The sequence below is a fragment of the Acartia tonsa genome, chromosome 6 (genome assembly GCF_053477335.1).
Source record: "Acartia tonsa isolate MP-2025a chromosome 6, ASM5347733v1, whole genome shotgun sequence".
Taxonomy (NCBI): domain Eukaryota; kingdom Metazoa; phylum Arthropoda; class Copepoda; order Calanoida; family Acartiidae; genus Acartia; species Acartia tonsa.
This window is the reverse complement of record NC_137265.1, coordinates 44,066,935-44,086,066: the sequence shown is the minus strand read 5'-3', so window position 1 is coordinate 44,086,066 and position 19,132 is coordinate 44,066,935. Positions and strand designations below refer to the sequence as shown.

Here is a 19,132-nt window from a genome sequence, read left to right as displayed (position 1 = left end):
AAAGCATCTCCATCGCCCCTTAATAGCCCCTTACCTTAATTATATAACATAGCCCCTACATAGCCTCTCCATCGCCCCTTAATAGCCTCTTACCTTAATTTATATAACATAGCCCCTTCATAGCCTCTTCATCGCCCCTTACCTTAATTTATATAACATAGGCCCTTTATGGCTCCTGTACAGCCTCTGTAATTGTATTGCCCCTTCCTTATAGAAGGTAGGGCATTAAGGTAAGGAAGGAATGTGACCCTCTACAGTTTTAAATTTAAGTTTTAAAAGGATGACAAGGATGACAACATTTATAAAAGCAAAGCTCTGAAACGGTAGAAAAAAGTTTAATGAACATTAATAATGTAGAGTGTCAGAACTGAATAGTCAGAACATAAATTTAAAATTCGAAACAAAATTGTAAGTAAATTTATTGAGAAATTGCTTACATGCAGGAAAATGCTTAAGGACGTACTCACATTTTTTGGACTTGATTATAGATATGATTCGCTTATAACATTCTATTTTGTTGTCCTAGGAATCAGTATCCCAGAAATCAGATTAATCGGATAATTTTGATACATAAAAATTTGTTCTAAGTTAATAATTAGTATGCTTAAAATGGACGTACGGATATTCTGATAATGATTATAGACTTTCTAAATCGTACCTTTCTACTACAGGAATCACATGCCTAAATTAACGAAAATAGCTAACCGTTACAGACGTACGGACTGATCCTTAATATAGAAAAGCTTTGCTTTTAAAAAGTTAAAAAGATTTTTTGAGGGGATTGGGTAATATTTTTCTTGGGGTGAATTTTCTGGGAGGGTGGAGATACCCTCCCTCGAAATAATTATAAACCCTCTATGAACTTAAAAGAAGCTTCACTGTAAAGGAGAACCATATAGGTTCAGCGGTTAGCTTTTCTACAGACAAAAAAAAGATTACTACTTTATATAATAGGTTATGAAAAAGGAAAAAAAAGCAAGATAACAAGGATAACAACATTCACAAAAGCAAAGCTCTAAAATCAGGAGGTCAAACATAAATTTTGTTAAAATTAGCGTAAATCTATAATACAAAGTAGAATGATGTCTGTCCATCAATCTGTCTGTCTGTCCGTCTGTCTGTCCGTCTGTCAGTCCTTAAGATCTCGGTAACCACTGGACCGATTATATTCTACTATTCAGGGAATATACCTACTGGTCCTGTGGTGGTTTTAGGCTATTTTCTTGGGGGGTGGGATACCCCCAACCCCCCAAAAAACAGAAAAATCCCCCCCCATTTTTTTTTTGCTGAAGATTTTCTTGGTCCTATTACGAATTTCGCCAAAAAAAATTTTTATCACCTCTTGGGGCAAAGCCCCTAGAGGCTAGGGGCGAATCTGCTAGTATAGAATATAGTAAAAGGGCATAATTTTATTTTTAGTATTTGATTATAATACTAAACCTTGTTGTCCTAAGAAACATTACTCCAAAACCCAGATGAATGGGACAATGATATTATACAAAAAAATGGACGTACATACTTTCTAGTAATGAATATAGTATTGTACCCAACTGTTATAGAAATCATTCTGCAAAGTTTGAAATCGATAGGATATTTATAACATGTCTAAATTAAAGAAAATGTCGTCAAACCGTTTGGACGTACGGACAAACCAATCCTTACTATAGAAAAGTTTCGCATTTAAAAAGGAAAATTATAATGAAAATATAATGAATTAATAAAATAAATATAAATAATATAATAACATAATGAAATAAAGAAAAAAAAATAAACTAAGAGAATGAAATTTTTTAGTTAAATTGAATATTGAATAAGGATCATATAATGGACAAACAGACAAAGTAAGTTATAGAGCAGACTTTAAGAGAATATGCTATTACTCAAAGATTATCACGAAACCTAAGTCTTTTGAAGCATAATTGAGAGACAGACAAAATAATTTATAGACTGGATATACATATGTCATGGGAATATTCACTAAAAATCTCAACAGTCTATCTTTAACAATAGCAGAGAAAACCACATGCTTAACTTAATGAGAAGAGCAATGACGAAAGGACTAACCCTAATTGTAGAAAAGTCTCTCTTTTAACAAAAAAAGTATTTTTTTTGGTCTGAAGCTTAAAAATTTCATAAACTGACTAAATTCTCCATTTAAGGGAAGCTTCACATAGGTCATGGGATGGTTTTTTGCTTTTTCATTTTCAGATTTAAGCCCCTAATTGGTTTAGGCTATTTTTCTGCCTCCTTACATTAAAAAGAGCGCAGCTGCAAGTGAATAAGAAAAGAGAAATATAAAAGAAGAATACATATTATCCTATTATATAAAGTAGTAAAACATAAACAAACGTTGGAGTGGACAAACCTAGGAATGGGACAATCGTCGGAGTGGACATTGCTTATGTAAAACGCAGGAGTGTCTTTTATTTTATTTATAAGATAAAAATCTTTCAAAACAAAAAAAAATCTTGAATATCTTTTCTCACAGACTGAAATTTTAAAATCAGTCTAACAGTTTTCCAAAGTAGGTAAGTTCTATCGAAAGGCAAAGGTTTGAAACAGATAGAACATTTCATTAAACTAAAACATATTTTTTTCTCACATTGTTTACAACTGTCAAATATGTTTTTTTTATATGCCTAACCCCTGCAGGGGGCTTATTTGTATATTTATATCTTAACCTAACCTAACCTGTGTAGAAATAACTAAACAAATGTTGTTGAAACCTAATTTTTAAGATATTATAGACACTTCTGCGTTTTACTTATATAATGTCCACTCCGACATTTGTCCGAAACATCCTGCGTTTGTCCACGTTAATAAGGCTTTCTGTTCTGAAACTTAAGATCTCAATAACTACTAAACAGATTGGGCTTTCTATTTCAGGTAAGCTTAATATTTGTCTTGTAATGGCTTTAGGCTATTTTATTTTAAGTCGAGGGATGGTTTTAGGCTATTCTATTTTAAGTCCTTGGAAGGTTTTAGGCTTTAATTCATTCCCCTTTGAATACAGAGCCAATAGATGCTGGGGGCGTAGCCGCTAGTCGATATACAAAGTTTTTTTTTGTCTGTAGCAAAGGATCTCGTTTGCTGCTAAACCGATATGATGTATGTCTGTCTGTCTATACCGTAGGATCTTGCTAACCGCTGAGTCCTGAGATGATTTTAAGATAGTTTATTTTTTTTCCTTATAATAAAATAACAGGATATTTGTCCATAAAAAGCGAAGCAATATCTTAATTTTTGTTGTTGGAACTGTTATTCAGTTGATTATACCAAGGATCTAAAGGAATAAGACAATGGCCGATAAATTTTTATCCATCCCTAATAACGATACACAAAATTGCAACACTACAACCAAAATATGACAAAAGTCCCCAAAGTTTTGAGCCAACGAATAAGAAAACTTCATTATAAAACTTTGGAGACTATTGTAAAAATTGCCTAATGTTTCCTTTCTCCCTGAGATTATACAGACTATCCTTAAACTAATATTTACATTAACGTAACAGGATGTTTATCAGTATCAACTGAACCGATATGCTTCTCCTTTACATTGAAGCTTATTTTACTCGCAGGAAAAGTTTTCATTTTGGGGAGGGGACCAACACTTTCAGCCCCCGGAAGGTATCACTTCCCTTAAATTCTTAACCTTCCCCCTCCCCCCCCCTCTCCACCACATCTATTCATTAAAGTACTCCTAGGGTCATCTATGGGATTAGCCGTTAGTGACTTAAAAATAATTCAAGTGCAATGATATATTTACCAAATTAATACGATAATTTTGTATACATTTTTTATGAAAAAAAATTATTTTGCCAAAGGCAGCCAAAAAATAAGCAGCAAATATTTCAAAAATGCTCTGATAATCAGAGATCTACAGGGATAAGACGATTGTCGATAAAATGATATATATACATATATACAGTGTGTTTTTTATGAGAACTTTTTTGAAAGCAATTTTACCTTACTTATAGTTATCAGAATTTAATGATTAATGGCTTATTCTCTTCTTTTTTATAACCTTTAATAGAAAAGCAAAAAATATTTCAGTTTTTATTCAAAAAGTACAGTAAATTAAAAAATTTAAAACTTAGGTGTCAACATCTAAAAATGGTTTTAGTGCATTTTTCTTATAATCTACCTTTGCAAGAATGGCTGCAAAACGCTTCAAAGTTGAGATATAGAGCTAAAAATTTATATAGATACTATTTGTGACATGTACTAGAACATTTTGAAATTTGAAGGCCATATCTCAACCAGGGAGGGAATACTGGCCCCCCAATGTACTCCCTCCATTCTTGGAAAGGGTAGAAGATTTGAGCATAAGAAAAATGCGCTAAAACCATTTCTCGTATTCATTTGAATCCGGTGGATAGGAACCGGTTCTCATCCATACGAAAAAACTATGTCTAGCATCGTATTATATCCAGCTTTCTACGAATATAGATATGTACAATCATAAGATTAAACCCAGTTTTTTTAGCCGGTGCCTTCGGCACCTCGGGCCTAAAAAAACTAGTTTTAATCTCATAATTGTACTTTTTATATCCGCGGAAAGCCGTTTATAATACTATGCGAGAAATAACTATTTTAGATGTTGACACCCATGTTTTGAAATTTTGAATTTACTGTACTTTTTAAATAAAAACTGAAATATTTTTTTGCTTTTCTGTTAATGGTTATAAAAAACGAAGAGAATAAGCCATTACTCATTAAATTCTGATAACTATAAGTAGGGTAAAATTGCTTTCAAAAATGCTCTCATAAAAAAAAAACACTGTATATATATGTATGTTTATATATTAATTATTCCCATTGATGATTCACAAAATTACCCCTTCTTTAGTTTAGAATTAGTGGTTAAAACATTTAGACACTCAACTTAATGAACTAAACAATCACAAAACAATAAAAAGTCCCCAAGGTTGTTAATCTAACGAATAAGAAAACGGTATTATAAAACTTTGGAGACTAGACAGCACTCTTGGATAAGCCAACTTATAACACTTTGGGAACTATCCTAATCCTCCCTGGCGAAATGACAATGAGATTTTTTGGTAAATTTGTGGCAAACTTTATTCTTAATAAATTAGCACTTGCCAAAATTATACTGGAGAGATATTTCATTGAAGGATAAATCTTTTTTTTTGCCCAAACTTTTCGTCAGCCAATAATAACAGATAAGTTAAACATTGTAAAAATAATATAGTAACTTAACTCGAGTTGTCAACGGCAGAAATTAGGTCCTGAGATGGTTTTAGGCCTGGAAAGGTTTATAACAATTTTATCTGTATTTCTTAAAATAAATTAACAGAATCTTTGTCTGTATGTATGAATGTCTGTCTGTACCGAAGGATCTTGCTAACCGCTGAACCAATATGGTTCTCCTTTACAGTGAAGATTCCTATAGGTCCTGAGATCGTTCTCTTTAATAGGGTAGCTTCTCATAGGTCCTGGGGAGGTTAATAACTATTTTATTTTAATCCTTATAATAAAGTAACAGGATCTTTGTCTGTATGTATGTAGAGGCTATGTTATATAAATTAAGGTAAGGGGCTTTTAAGTGGCGATGGAGGGCTATTAAGGGGCGATGGAGAGGCTATGTTATATAAATTAAGGTAAGGAGCTATTAAGGGGCGATGGAGAGGCTATGTAGCGGCTATGTTATATAAATTTGCTATTAAGGGGCGATGGAGAGGCTATATAGGGGCTATTTTATATAAATTAAGGTAAAGGACTATTAAGGGGCGATGGAGAGGCTATGTAGGGGCTATGTTATATAAATTAAGGTAAGGGGCTATTAAGGGGCGATGGAGAGGCTATTTAGGGGCTATGTTATATAAATTCGGGTAAGGGGCTATTAAGGGGCGATGGGGAGGCTATGTAGGAGCTATGTTATATAATTAAGGTAAGGGGATATTAAGGGGCGATGGAGAGGCTATGTAGAGGCTATGTTACATAATTAAGGTAAGAGGCTATTATGGGGCGATGGAGAGGCTATGTAGGAGCTTTGTTATATAGATTAAGGTAAGGGGCGATGGAGAGGCTATGTAGGGGCTATGTTATATAAATTAAGGTAATGGGCTTTTAAGGGGCGATTGAGAGGCTATGTAAGAGCTATGTTATACAAATTAAGGTAAGAGGCTATTAAGGGGCGATTGAGAGGCTATGTAGGGGCTATGTTACATAATTAAGGTAAGGGGCTATTAAGGGGCGATGGAGAGGCTATATAGGAGCTTTGTTATATAAATTTAGGTAAGGGGCTATTAAGGGGCGATGGAGAGGCTATGTAGGGGCAATGTTATATAATTAAATTAAGTGGCTATTAAGGGGCGATAGAGAGGCCATATAGGAGCTTTGTTATATAAATTAAGGTAAGGGGCTATTAAGGGGCGATGTAGGGGCCATCAAGTTGCAATGTAATATAAATTTGGAGAAGGAGCAATGAAGGGGCGATATAGGAGCGATGAAGGAGCGATGGAGGAGCGATGTAGGGGCCATCAAGTTGCAATGTAATATAAATTTGGAGAAGGAGCGATGAAGGGGCGATGTAGGAGCGATGAAGGAGCAATGTAGGAGCAATGTAGGGGCCATCACAGTACAATTTAATATAAATTTGGAGAAGGAGCGATGAAGGAGCGTTGTAGGAGCGATGGAGGGGCGATGTAGGAGCGATGGAGGGGCGATGTAGGGGCCATCAAAGTACAATGTAATATAAATTTGGAGAAGGAGCGATGAAGGGGCGATGTAGGAGCGATGAAGGAGCGATGTAGGAGCGATGTAGGGGCCATCACAGTACAATTTAATATAAATTTGGAGAAGGAGCGATGAAGGAGCAATGTAGGAGCGATGGAGGGGCGATGTAGGAGCGATGGAGGGGCGATGTAGGAGCCATCAAAGTACAATGTAATATAAATTTGGAGAAGGAGCGATGAAGGAGCGATGGAGGGGCGATGTAGGAGCGATGGAGGGGCGATGGAGGGGCGATGTAGGGGCGATGTAGGGGCCATCAAAGTACAATGTAATATAAATTTGGAGAAGGAGCGATGAAGGGGCGATGTAGGAGCGATGAAGGAGCGATGTAGGAGCGATGTAGGGGCCATCACAGTACAATTTAATATAAATTTGGAGAAGGAGCGATGTAGGAGCGATGGAGGGGCGATGTAGGAGCAATGAAGGAGCGATGTAGCAGCGATGTAGGGGCCATCAAGTTGCAATGTAATATAAATTTGGAGAAGGAGCGATGAAGGGGCGATGTAGGAGAGATGTTATATAAATTAAGGTAAGAGGCTATTAAGGGGCGATGGAGAGGCTATGTAGGGGCTATGTTATATAATTAAGGTAAGGGGCTATTAAGGGGCGATGGAGATGCTTTGTAGGGCCTATGTTATATAAATTAAGGTAAGAGGCTATTAAGGGGCGATGGAGAGGCTATGTAGGGGCTATGTTATATAAATTAGGGTAAGGGGCTATTTAGGGGCGATGGAGAGGCTATGTAGGGGCTATGTTATATATATTAAGGTAAGGATTATATAAATTAAGGTAAGAGGCTATTAAGGGGCGATGGAGAGGCTATGTAGGGGCTATGCTATATAAATTAAGGTAAGGAGCTATTAAGGGGCGATGGAGAGGCTATGTAGGGCTATGTTATGTAAATTAAGGTAAGGGGCTATTAAGGGGCGATGGAGAGGCTATGTAGAGGCTATGTTATATAAATTAAGGTAAGGGGCTATTAAGGGGCGATGGAGAGGCTATGTAGGGGCTATGTTATATAAATTAAGGTAAGGAGCTATTAAGGGGCGATAGAGAGGCTATGTAGGGGCTATGTTATATAAATTAGGGTAAGGGGCTATTTAGGGGCGATGGAGAGGCTATGTAGGGACTATGTTATATATATTAAGGTAAGGATTATATAAATTAAGGTAAGAGGCTATTAAGGGGCGATGGAGAGGCTATGTAGGGGCTATGCTATATAAATTAAGGTAAGGGGCTATTAAGGGGCGATGGAGAGGCTATGTAGGGCTATGTTATATAAATTAAGGTAAGGGGCTATTAAGGGGCGATGGAGAGGCTATGTAGAGGCTATGTTATATAAATTAAGGTAAGGGGCTATTAAGGGGCGATGGAGAGGCTATGTAGGGGCTATGTTATATAAATTAGGGTAAGGGGCTATTTAGGGGCGATGGAGAGGCTATGTAGGGGCTATGTTATATATATTAAGGTAAGGATTATATAAATTAAGGTAAGAGGCTATTAAGGGGCGATGGAGAGGCTATGTAGGGGCTATGCTATATAAATTAAGGTAAGGGGCTATTAAGGGGCGATGGAGAGGCTATGTAGGGCTATGTTATATAAATTAAGGTAAGGGGCTATTAAGGGGCGATGGAGAGGCTATGTAGAGGCTATGTTATATAAATTAAGGTAAGGGGCTATTAAGGGGCAATGGAGAGGCTATGTAGGGGCTATGTTATATCAATTAAGGTAAGGAGCTATTAAGGGGCGATGGAGAGGCTATGTAGGGGCTATGTTATATAAATTAGGGTAAGGGGCTATTTAGGGGCGATGGAGAGGCTATGTAGGGACTATGTTATATATATTAAGGTAAGGATTATATAAATTAAGGTAAGAGGCTATTAAGGGGCGATGGAGAGGCTATGTAGGGGCTATGCTATATAAATTAAGGTAAGGGGCTATTAAGGGGCGATGGAGAGGCTATGTAGGGCTATGTTATATAAATTAAGGTAAGGGGCTATTAAGGGGCGATGGAGAGGCTATGTAGAGGCTATGTTATATAAATTAAGGTAAGGGGCTATTAAGGGGCGATGGAGAGGCTATGTAGGGGCTATGTTATATAAATTAGGGTAAGGGGCTATTTAGGGGCGATGGAGAGGCTATGTAGGGGCTATGTTATATATATTAAGGTAAGGATTATATAAATTAAGGTAAGAGGCTATTAAGGGGCGATGGAGAGGCTATGTAGGGGCTATGCTATATAAATTAAGGTAAGGGGCTATTAAGGGGCGATGGAGAGGCTATGTAGGGCTATGTTATATAAATTAAGGTAAGGGGCTATTAAGGGGCGATGGAGAGGCTATGTAGAGGCTATGTTATATAAATTAAGGTAAGGGGCTATTAAGGGGCAATGGAGAGGCTATGTAGGGGCTATGTTATATCAATTAAGGTAAGGAGCTATTAAGGGGCGATGGAGAGGCTATGTAGGGGCTATGTTATATAAATTAGGGTAAGGGGCTATTTAGGGGCGATGGAGAGGCTATGTAGGGGCTATGTTATATATATTAAGGTAAGGATTATATAAATTAAGGTAAGGGGCTATTAAGGGGCGATGGAGAGGCTATGTAGGGGCTATGCTATATAAATTAAGGTAAGGGGCTATTAAGGGGCGATGGAGAGGCTATGTAGGGCTATGTTATATAAATTAAGGTAAGGGGCTATTAAGGGGCGATGGAGAGGCTATGTAGAGGCTATGTTATATAAATTAAGGTAAGGGGCTATTAAGGGGCGATGGAGAGGCTATGTAGGGGCTATGTTATATAAATTAGGGTAAGGGGCTATTTAGGGGCGATGGAGAGGCTATGTAGGGGCTATGTTATATATATTAAGGTAAGGATTATATAAATTAAGGTAAGAGGCTATTAAGGGGCGATGGAGAGGCTATGTAGGGGCTATGCTATATAAATTAAGGTAAGGGGCTATTAAGGGGCGATGGAGAGGCTATGTAGGGCTATGTTATATAAATTAAGGTAAGGGGCTATTAAGGGGCGATGGAGAGGCTATGTAGAGGCTATGTTATATAAATTAAGGTAAGGGGCTATTAAGGGGCAATGGAGAGGCTATGTAGGGGCTATGTTATATCAATTAAGGTAAGGAGCTATTAAGGGGCGATGGAGAGGCTATGTAGGGGCTATGTTATATAAATTAGGGTAAGGGGCTATTTAGGGGCGATGGAGAGGCTATGTAGGGGCTATGTTATATATATTAAGGTAAGGATTATATAAATTAAGGTAAGAGGCTATTAAGGGGCGATGGAGAGGCTATGTAGGGGCTATGCTATATAAATTAAGGTAAGGGGCTATTAAGGGGCGATGGAGAGGCTATGTAGGGCTATGTTATATAAATTAAGGTAAGGGGCTATTAAGGGGCGATGGAGAGGCTATGTAGAGGCTATGTTATATAAATTAAGGTAAGGGGCTATTAAGGGGCGATGGAGAGGCTATGTAGGGGCTATGTTATATAAATTAAGGTAAGGAGCTATTAAGGGGCGATGGAGAGGCTATGTAGGGGCTATGCTATATAAATTAAGGTAAGGGGCTATTAAGGGGCGATGGAGAGGCTATGTAGGGCTATGTTATATAAATTAAGGTAAGGGGCTATTAAGGGGCGATGGAGAGGCTATGTAGAGGCTATGTTATATAAATTAAGGTAAGGGGCTATTAAGGGGCGATGGAGAGGCTATGTAGGGGCTATGTTATATAAATTAGGGTAAGGGGCTATTTAGGGGCGATGGAGAGGCTATGTAGGGGCTATGTTATATATATTAAGGTAAGGATTATATAAATTAAGGTAAGAGGCTATTAAGGGGCGATGGAGAGGCTATGTAGGGGCTATGCTATATAAATTAAGGTAAGGGGCTATTAAGGGGCGATGGAGAGGCTATGTAGGGCTATGTTATATAAATTAAGGTAAGGGGCTATTAAGGGGCGATGGAGAGGCTATGTAGAGGCTATGTTATATAAATTAAGGTAAGGGGCTATTAAGGGGCAATGGAGAGGCTATGTAGGGGCTATGTTATATCAATTAAGGTAAGGAGCTATTAAGGGGCGATGGAGAGGCTATGTAGGGGCTATGTTATATAAATTAGGGTAAGGGGCTATTTAGGGGCGATGGAGAGGCTATGTAGGGGCTATGTTATATATATTAAGGTAAGGATTATATAAATTAAGGTAAGAGGCTATTAAGGGGCGATGGAGAGGCTATGTAGGGGCTATGCTATATAAATTAAGGTAAGGGGCTATTAAGGGGCGATGGAGAGGCTATGTAGGGCTATGTTATATAAATTAAGGTAAGGGGCTATTAAGGGGCGATGGAGAGGCTATGTAGAGGCTATGTTATATAAATTAAGGTAAGGGGCTATTAAGGGGCGATGGAGAGGCTATGTAGGGGCTATGTTATATAAATTAAGGTAAGGAGCTATTAAGGGGCGATGGAGAGGCTATGTAGGGGCTATGTTATATAAATTAAGGTAAGGGGCGATGGAGAGGCTATGTAGGGGCTATGTTATATAAATTAAGGTAATGGGCTTTTAAGGGGCGATTGAGAGGCTATGTAAGAGCTATGTTATATAAATTAAGGTAAGGGACTATTAAGGGGCGATGGAGAGGCTATGTAGGAGCTTTGTTATATAAATAAAGGTAAGGGGCTATTAGGGGCGATTGAGAGGCTATGTAGGGGCTTTGTTATATAAATTAAGATAAGGGGCTAATAAGGGGCGATGGAGAGGCTATGTAGGGGCTATGTTATATAAATTAAGGTAAGGAGCTATTAAGGGGCGATGGAGAGGCTATGTAGGGGCTTTTTTATATAAATTAAGGTAAGGGGCTATTAAGGGGCGATGGAGGAGCGATGGAGGAGAGATGTAGGGGCCATCAAAGTACAATGTAATATAAATTTGTGGAAGGAGCGATGAAGGGGCGATGTAGGAGCGATGGAGGAGCGATGTAGCAGCGATGTAGGGGCCATCAAGTTGCAATGTTATATAAATTTGGAGAAGGAGCGATGAAGGGGCGATGGAGGAGCGATGTAGGAGCGATGTAGGAGCGATGTAGGGGCCATCAAAGTACAATGTAATATAAATATCAAGAAGGAGAGATGAAGGAGCGATGTAGGGGCGATGTAGGAGCGATGAAGGGGCGATGGAGGAGCGATGTAGGGGCCATCAAAGTACAATGTAATATAAATTTCAAGAAGGAGAGATGAAGGAGCGATGTAGGGGCGATGTAGGAGCGATGAAGGGGCCATGGAGGAGCGATGTAGGGGCCATCAAAGTACAATGTAATATAAATTTCAAGAAGGAGAGATGAAGGAGCGATGTAGGGGCGATGGAGGAGCGATGAAGGGGCGATGGAGGAGCGATGTAGGGGCCATCAAAGTACAATGTAATATAAATTTCAAGAAGGAGAGATGAAGGAGCGATGTAGGGGCGATGTATGAGCGATGTAGGGGCGATGGAGGAGCGATGTAGGGGCCATCAAAGTACAATGTAATATAAAATTCAAGAATTAGAGATGAAGGAGCGATGTAGGGGCGATGTAGGGGCGATGTAGGGGCGATGGAGGAGCGATGTAGGGGCCATCAAAGTACAATTTAATATAAATTTCAAGAAGGAGAGATGAAGGAGCGATGTAGGGGCGATGAAGGAGCGATGAAGGGGCACTGGAGGTAAAGGACTATGGAGGGGCAATGGAGAGGCTATGAAGGAGCCATCATGGGGCTATAGTATAGCCTCTTATCATAAGAGGCGATATTAACGCCCCTTCAAAGGAGCTATTAAGAGGCCATGAAGGAGCTATAGCATAGCCTCTTATCATAAGAGGCGATATGAACGCTCCTTAAAAGGGGCTATCACATCGCTCCATATGATAAGAGGCTATGCTATAGCTCCTTGAAGGAGCTATAGAAAATCATCGCCCCATATGGAGCGATGTCATGGAAAGGACTATACCCGAACATTTTTTATTTATAGCTTAAAAATAAGGTATTATTTAATTCAAATTAAATACAAATGCATATTGAATGTGAAAAGTAGCCCAATTATGTTTAGTAGTAGCTCAGCAATAACAAGGTAGTCTATAGAAGAGTAACCTGTTACGAAATAAATCCTTATACTAAAGTAACAGGATGTTTGTGTGTTTGTACCGAAGGATCTCGCTAACTGCAGAACCGATCGGGTTCTCCTTAACAGGGTAGCTTCTCATAGGTTCCAGGAAAATTTATAACTATTTTCTTAGGGGGTGGGACACCCCCAACCCCCATAAAAATGAAAAATCCCCCCCCAAAAAAATTTTTTTATTTTTTTAACTAAAAGAATATTTTTTTTTTACTTTTTCTTTTAAAATCTAAAATAAGAAATTGGGTTATCAAATTCGACAGGGGCGTAGCCGATAGTGTAGTATATAGCGAGAAGCTGTGGACTTTGTGGATACTAAATAGTCTTGACTTCGTAAATTCTGTAGAGCTCCGAATATTGGAGAAGATGTTAGAGTCTAGACTGCGTAGATAATGTAGATCTGCTTCGATAATCTATTCCTAAGAGACTTACGGACGGATACGATATATACTGTAGTAAGATTTCGCTTCTAAGCCGAATGAGTTATAGGATGCTTGAAATTGGTCCAGAGATGGTTATAGGCAAATTCATTTTTAAATTGAGTCTTAGGAATTTGCTAAGGTCTTTTTTGCCCCACCCCCCACCTCCACTTTTGAAAAGATGATACCTAGCTGCTAGAGACCCAGTCACTAGTAAATATAATAAATTAATAATTTGCAAAAAGAAGGTTGAAATTAGAAATTGTTGAAGACCAGGCCAAGCTGCTGCGAAAATCAGATTCAGTGTTTTCATAATTCAACAAATATTTTTAAATAATTTTAGACAAAAAAAATTCAGGACTTTTAACTTCAATTAAAACTGTTTAAGGTACTTAGTTATTTTTCCTACTTCTGTTATATAAAAATTGTGACTTTATTTTGAGAAGTAAGATAATTTCTTGGCATATCAAAACTTTGCCCATTGAGAACATCCATACCTACAAAGGTCAAGCAAATGAAATTATGTCTAACTTAAATTATAAATACCATCAGAAAACAATGATATTCCTGTATAGAAATTATTTATCATTTCATTAAGACAAGCGGACGAGGTGAGTCATAGAATACTAGCACTTTTGTCCCAGCCCCCCTCCCCCAAGAAAATAACCTGAAAGTGAAACTACCACAAGACCAGTAGGTATATTTCCTGAAGAGGAGAACCCAATCGGTTCATCGGTTAGCGAGATCTTCAGACAGACATACTTGTACTTTGTATTATAGATTTGCTCATTAGTCCGGAAGATCAAAAAAGCGAGAAAATTACGTTACCCTACTAATCAATAAGAATAGCTGCCAGACCGACGGTAGAATTGTAAAGTAGACAGGCTAATAAAATAAGTTTGTTTAAATACTATTTGAATTGAAACTTGATAGTTTTCAACTACACTGTTTAAATTAATATTTAATTTGGCCAGTAGAAACACCTCTTTATAGCTTGAGAAAATAAAGTCAGATTTCAGAATAATCAGACAGAAAGGAATAACAAAATAAGAATTTATTTCATGTAAATCTTTGATCCATCCAATCATATAAAACGGTAGTTTAAGATCTCAATAACTACTGAACCGATTCGGTTCTCTGTTTTAACACAGGTCCTTAGATTTTTTAGACTATTTTATTTTCAGATTAAAGTCTTGGGATGGATTTTAGCTATTTTTAAAGCCCATAAAAAATTGCACTGCAAAAAAGAACCACACATATTATCATATGCCTAGAAAACAAAATTTCATAGACGTACTAACATTTATAATCTTTATTTTAGAGTTGCTCTGCTCATAAATAGATCCCTAATCGTCCTAGGACTTACCATTTCAAATACATAGAAATCTGACAACATTATCAGCGTAGGAAATTATTGTAATAAAAACAAAATAAAACAAATCTAAAACCTTACAAAAATAAATCAATAACTTTTAAAAGCTTTATCAGTAAAATTTTTTCTTCATCTCTGTTTAAACTAATCATCGCAAACCACAATTCTATAATTTATGCTAGAATAATGGATATATTATTACTTGGATCTTACACCAGATTTTCAAGTTCTCTAATAAAGTGAAACTTACAATAGGCTAAAGAAATCATTTCCCACTTACACCATCCCCTCCTCTCCTACTGGATACCCGAACTGACAAATAAACGAGTTCCAGGTTAGCAAGCTAAATTGACATAAAATTTCCACTGTCATTATGTCCACGTATATTCTACATCCATTGCGTGAATATATTCATTTTAAAACTTTTGAATTTCTCTTTGATTTTTTCAGGACATGTATTGAAGTCTAGCTGAGTAATTGATGCTAATTGAAACCGAAAAGAATTATAACCAGGGAGGGAGGGACATTATACTGTAAATTATAAACACGTTATCTTGTTTGCTGGCTTTAAAATATGCAGTATAAATAAATGCATTATTCCTGGCATAGCCTCTTATTTTCTCAGGTTTTAATCTAGTATATTTAGTATATCCTATTATATAAAGTAGTAAGCGTTTTTTGTCTGTCCCGAAGGATCTCGCTAACCGCTGAACTGATATGGTACTCCTTTACAATGAAGCTTCTTATAGGTCCAGGGAAGGTTTTAAACTATTTTTGGGGAGGGTGTCTTCACCCCCCTCCCCCCAAAAAATATTTTTTTACTCTTTTAAAACTCAAATTTATAATGGAATTAGGTCGACCTTTCTCCCTCCTACCTTAAGTGCACTAGAGGCTTCTAGGGGCGTAGCCGCTAGTTTATATTAAAGGATTGAATAGAGGTTATTAGACATTTGGCTATTGCAAAAATGAAGTTTGATGAATAAAATTATAATACCAGATCAAGAAAAACACTAAGAACTGCCTTTAACAAAGAAACTCGTTAACCGCTGAACCGATATGGTTTCCCTTTACAGTATGGCTTCTCGTATGTTTTGACTTTTAGAAAGAAATAACTTCTAGAAAAAATGAACCCTCCAATTTTTTTTACCTTATCTCTTTAAAACTGAAATTAAAAGGTGAGGGAGGAATGGGGTCGACCCGCCCTAAATTGCCCGTAGGGCCGTAGCTGCTAGATTATTACATTTTGTCTATTTGATGTAAAATGTCCGTGAAAATAAAATAAAAAGATAATTGAGGAGTAAAAACATATATTTAAAGGCGTCCATATTTTTTTTGGAAGAATATAATGATATCTTTTCTATCTATATATGTCATTCTTTATAATGACAACTGCCGCACTTGTTGAAAAGTATATTATGTTAAACAAGGATGACAACATCCATAAAAGCGAAGTTACAAAATCAGAAGGAATGACAAACGAACTATAACTCTTGAAGAGTGTCAGAACTTAATAGCAGACAATTCATTTCTAAGTCAATTTTGTCAAAAAAAAAGTTAAATGGACGTGCGGACTGGTAACGATTATATAGTTGATACGCTTTCTTAATCGTACCTAACTGTTATAGGAATCATCATGCAAAGTTTGAAATCGATAGGACAATTCTAACAAGTCTAAATTAACGAAAGAGCTAACCTTTACGGACAGACGGACTAAGCCTAATTATAAAAAAGCTTCAATTTTAAAAATATGACCTTCACTTCATTTCAACCCGAGAAGTGTTTTCCATATAGCTTAGGATCTATCACTCTGTCTGTTTGTCTGTATGTAGCGTATTTGACACATACTTTATTTTATAAAATAGTGGCTACGCCCCTAGCATCTACGTGCTCTATACTCAAAGATTAAAAAATAGCTTAAAACCATTGCAATAATAATAAAAGAGGCAAAATAAAACCACCCTTTGACCCATATAAAACTTACATAAATTAAAGAACCTAATGGGTCTGTAGTCTTTAAAAAACTTAAGCTTTAGACAAAGAAACCTTACTACTTTAAATTACATGTTTTTTTTATGAAGGAAATGTGGAACCAATTTTTAAATTTGAAGATTTTCTAAGTTTAGGGCATGTACGTCACATTTACAACGTTAGTAAGAAACGTTGCAAAATTATACTTTGCAATTATAATATTAGTCTTAACTAGTGGATGAGCTCTTAGCATCTGGGAAAGTATGGAAATAGCCTAAAACCAAGCTTAGATAAAAAGAATGCAATAGCCTAAAACCAACCATAAAATTATGTTCAGTAGTTCTGTTCGAAATCTCAAGCTAGAGTAAAAACAACCTTACTATTTTATGTAATTGTAATAAGATAATAACTTTGTATAACAATATTTTAGTAGTATGACAGTTTTGGTATAGTTTTAAAGCAGAGTCTTAAACTCTTTAAAAAACATACACTCTTTGGTAAATTAGATTTGTGTTTATTTTTAGAGATTTTTTTTCGGTTATGGAATTAGAAAAGCAGCTACCCTAAAAGCAATCATAATATAAATATTTCAAAAAATTATCAATATTCTTTAATGACTTTTAAAAAAAATAAAAAAGCTGAAATTTCTTTTAAAATGTCATATTAAATTAATCATCAATAAGTAAACCAGCTAACTTAAACTTTTACCATTATTTATAATTTTACAGATTTAAACTTTTTGGTTTCCTTTCCATTATAATAAAAAAATATCATTTTTTAATGTTTTTTTCTTCTAAATTTTCAATGCCTGATTAATGCTTCATTTTTTTGTTGTTGTAAATTTCTATAACTTTTTTATCTTCTTTATCACATGTCTTAGTAGCGAAGCTACTCTATAACTCACTTTGTTTTATATTTAGGCACTAATTATAAATCACTACAAAATCAAAATGTTTTTTCTAGAGTCACATTTTGGTAGGATTATTATGCGTCATTGCGTCACCAGGGTTTTATATCAACTGAAATTTTTAAAATGCAGAAATCAACAACACCACAACCAACCGCTCAACCATTCCCCCTTTTTTAAATCCCCCACTTCCCATTTTTATCTGTTTTATCTATAGGGCGAGGCAACACACCTGTTTGCGTTGCCCTTCGCGCATAATTACGTGCCGGTTAAGCGTATTTGGCGCATTCTTTTCGTGTCAGTAAATAATAAATGCACCAAATAGCATTAAGCTTGTTAACGGTACAGTACGGCATATTTAGTGTACACAACGGAACTGTACGGCAGAATTGATTTACCGCTGAATTTATGGTTTGTGCAAAAATTACGTTAGGTTGATGTAATACTTTTGCAAATATACTGTGGTCTATTGAGATTTAAATTTGGACAAAAAATGTTAAAATAATAAAAAAAATGTTTTGTAGTGTAATCCTAAAAACGATTACAATTTTAAGTAAAATGATAATCCTTCTAATAAAGTAACAGGATGTTTAATAGTTTATTTGTTTGTCTATTTGTACCACAGGATCTCGCTAACCATTGAACAGATCGGGTTCTCCTTAACAGGGTAGCTGCTCATAGGTCCCGGGAAGGTTTATAACTATTTTTGGGGAGGGTACTACCACCCTTCCCAAAGAAATCGACAAAATTTAAAAAACGCCGCCCTGCGGACATTTTTGCAATTAGCTATAAGCATAATTAACACCATCTGGCAACGAAAAAAATATTTTTGTAAATAGCTTATTTTTGAATAGATTGAAAAGAAACAATTTTACGTGTTTCTAGTGGCCTCTGGGGCAGATAAAGAAAATAAATAACAGCATCCATACAAAAAAAAATCAACAAATCAGATAGATGTACAAACAAACATTAAAAATTACCAGATTTTAAAAAGCCATTAACATTTTATAATTAGATAATTATGGGATGAAACAGACAAACATCCAAATAAAATTTTAAAAAATATTCTATCCAAACTTGTACCATTGTGCAAACTTAAAGCCAAAACTTCGTGTACAAAATTTTGAACGCTGCCCCCTTCAACCTAACCCTTTTAGATGCCCGTTTTGGGATAAAGGAAGGCACTCACGCTAAAAAAGAGAAGGGACCAAACTTCATATGGTGGGATCCCAATTATCGATTTGAGAACTCCATCAACCCCCCTACTTGTTTAAAACAAGGATGATAACATCCATAAAGCGAACCACAGATCAGACTATTATACAAACAAACATTACCAAATGTTGATTGTTTAGAACGCTTAGACATACTTACATTTTAGACTTGATTATAGAGATGCTTCACACATAACATAGTGTCTAACAGCCCCAGAAATCATTATTCAAAAAATCAAAATTAATATTACATTATTGATGTAAATGATTATTATTCCAAATCAAACAAAAATATGGAATGCAATAATGTGTAGTAGACTATTATAACTCATGCATTATAAAAGA

General features: G+C 36.2%; 1 protein-coding gene across 1 annotated transcript in view; it reads right to left on the bottom strand.

The window, feature by feature from the left end:
• LOC145323393 (uncharacterized) overlaps positions 1-17,662 on the bottom strand; it is a 29,221-nt gene extending 11,559 nt beyond the window's left edge. The window contains exon 1 of the mRNA XM_080165815.1: positions 17,475-17,662. The gene's annotated coding sequence lies outside the window, so the exon portion shown is untranslated. The remainder of the gene's footprint in view (positions 1-17,474) is intronic.
• Between the last annotated feature and the right edge of the window lie 1,470 nt (positions 17,663-19,132).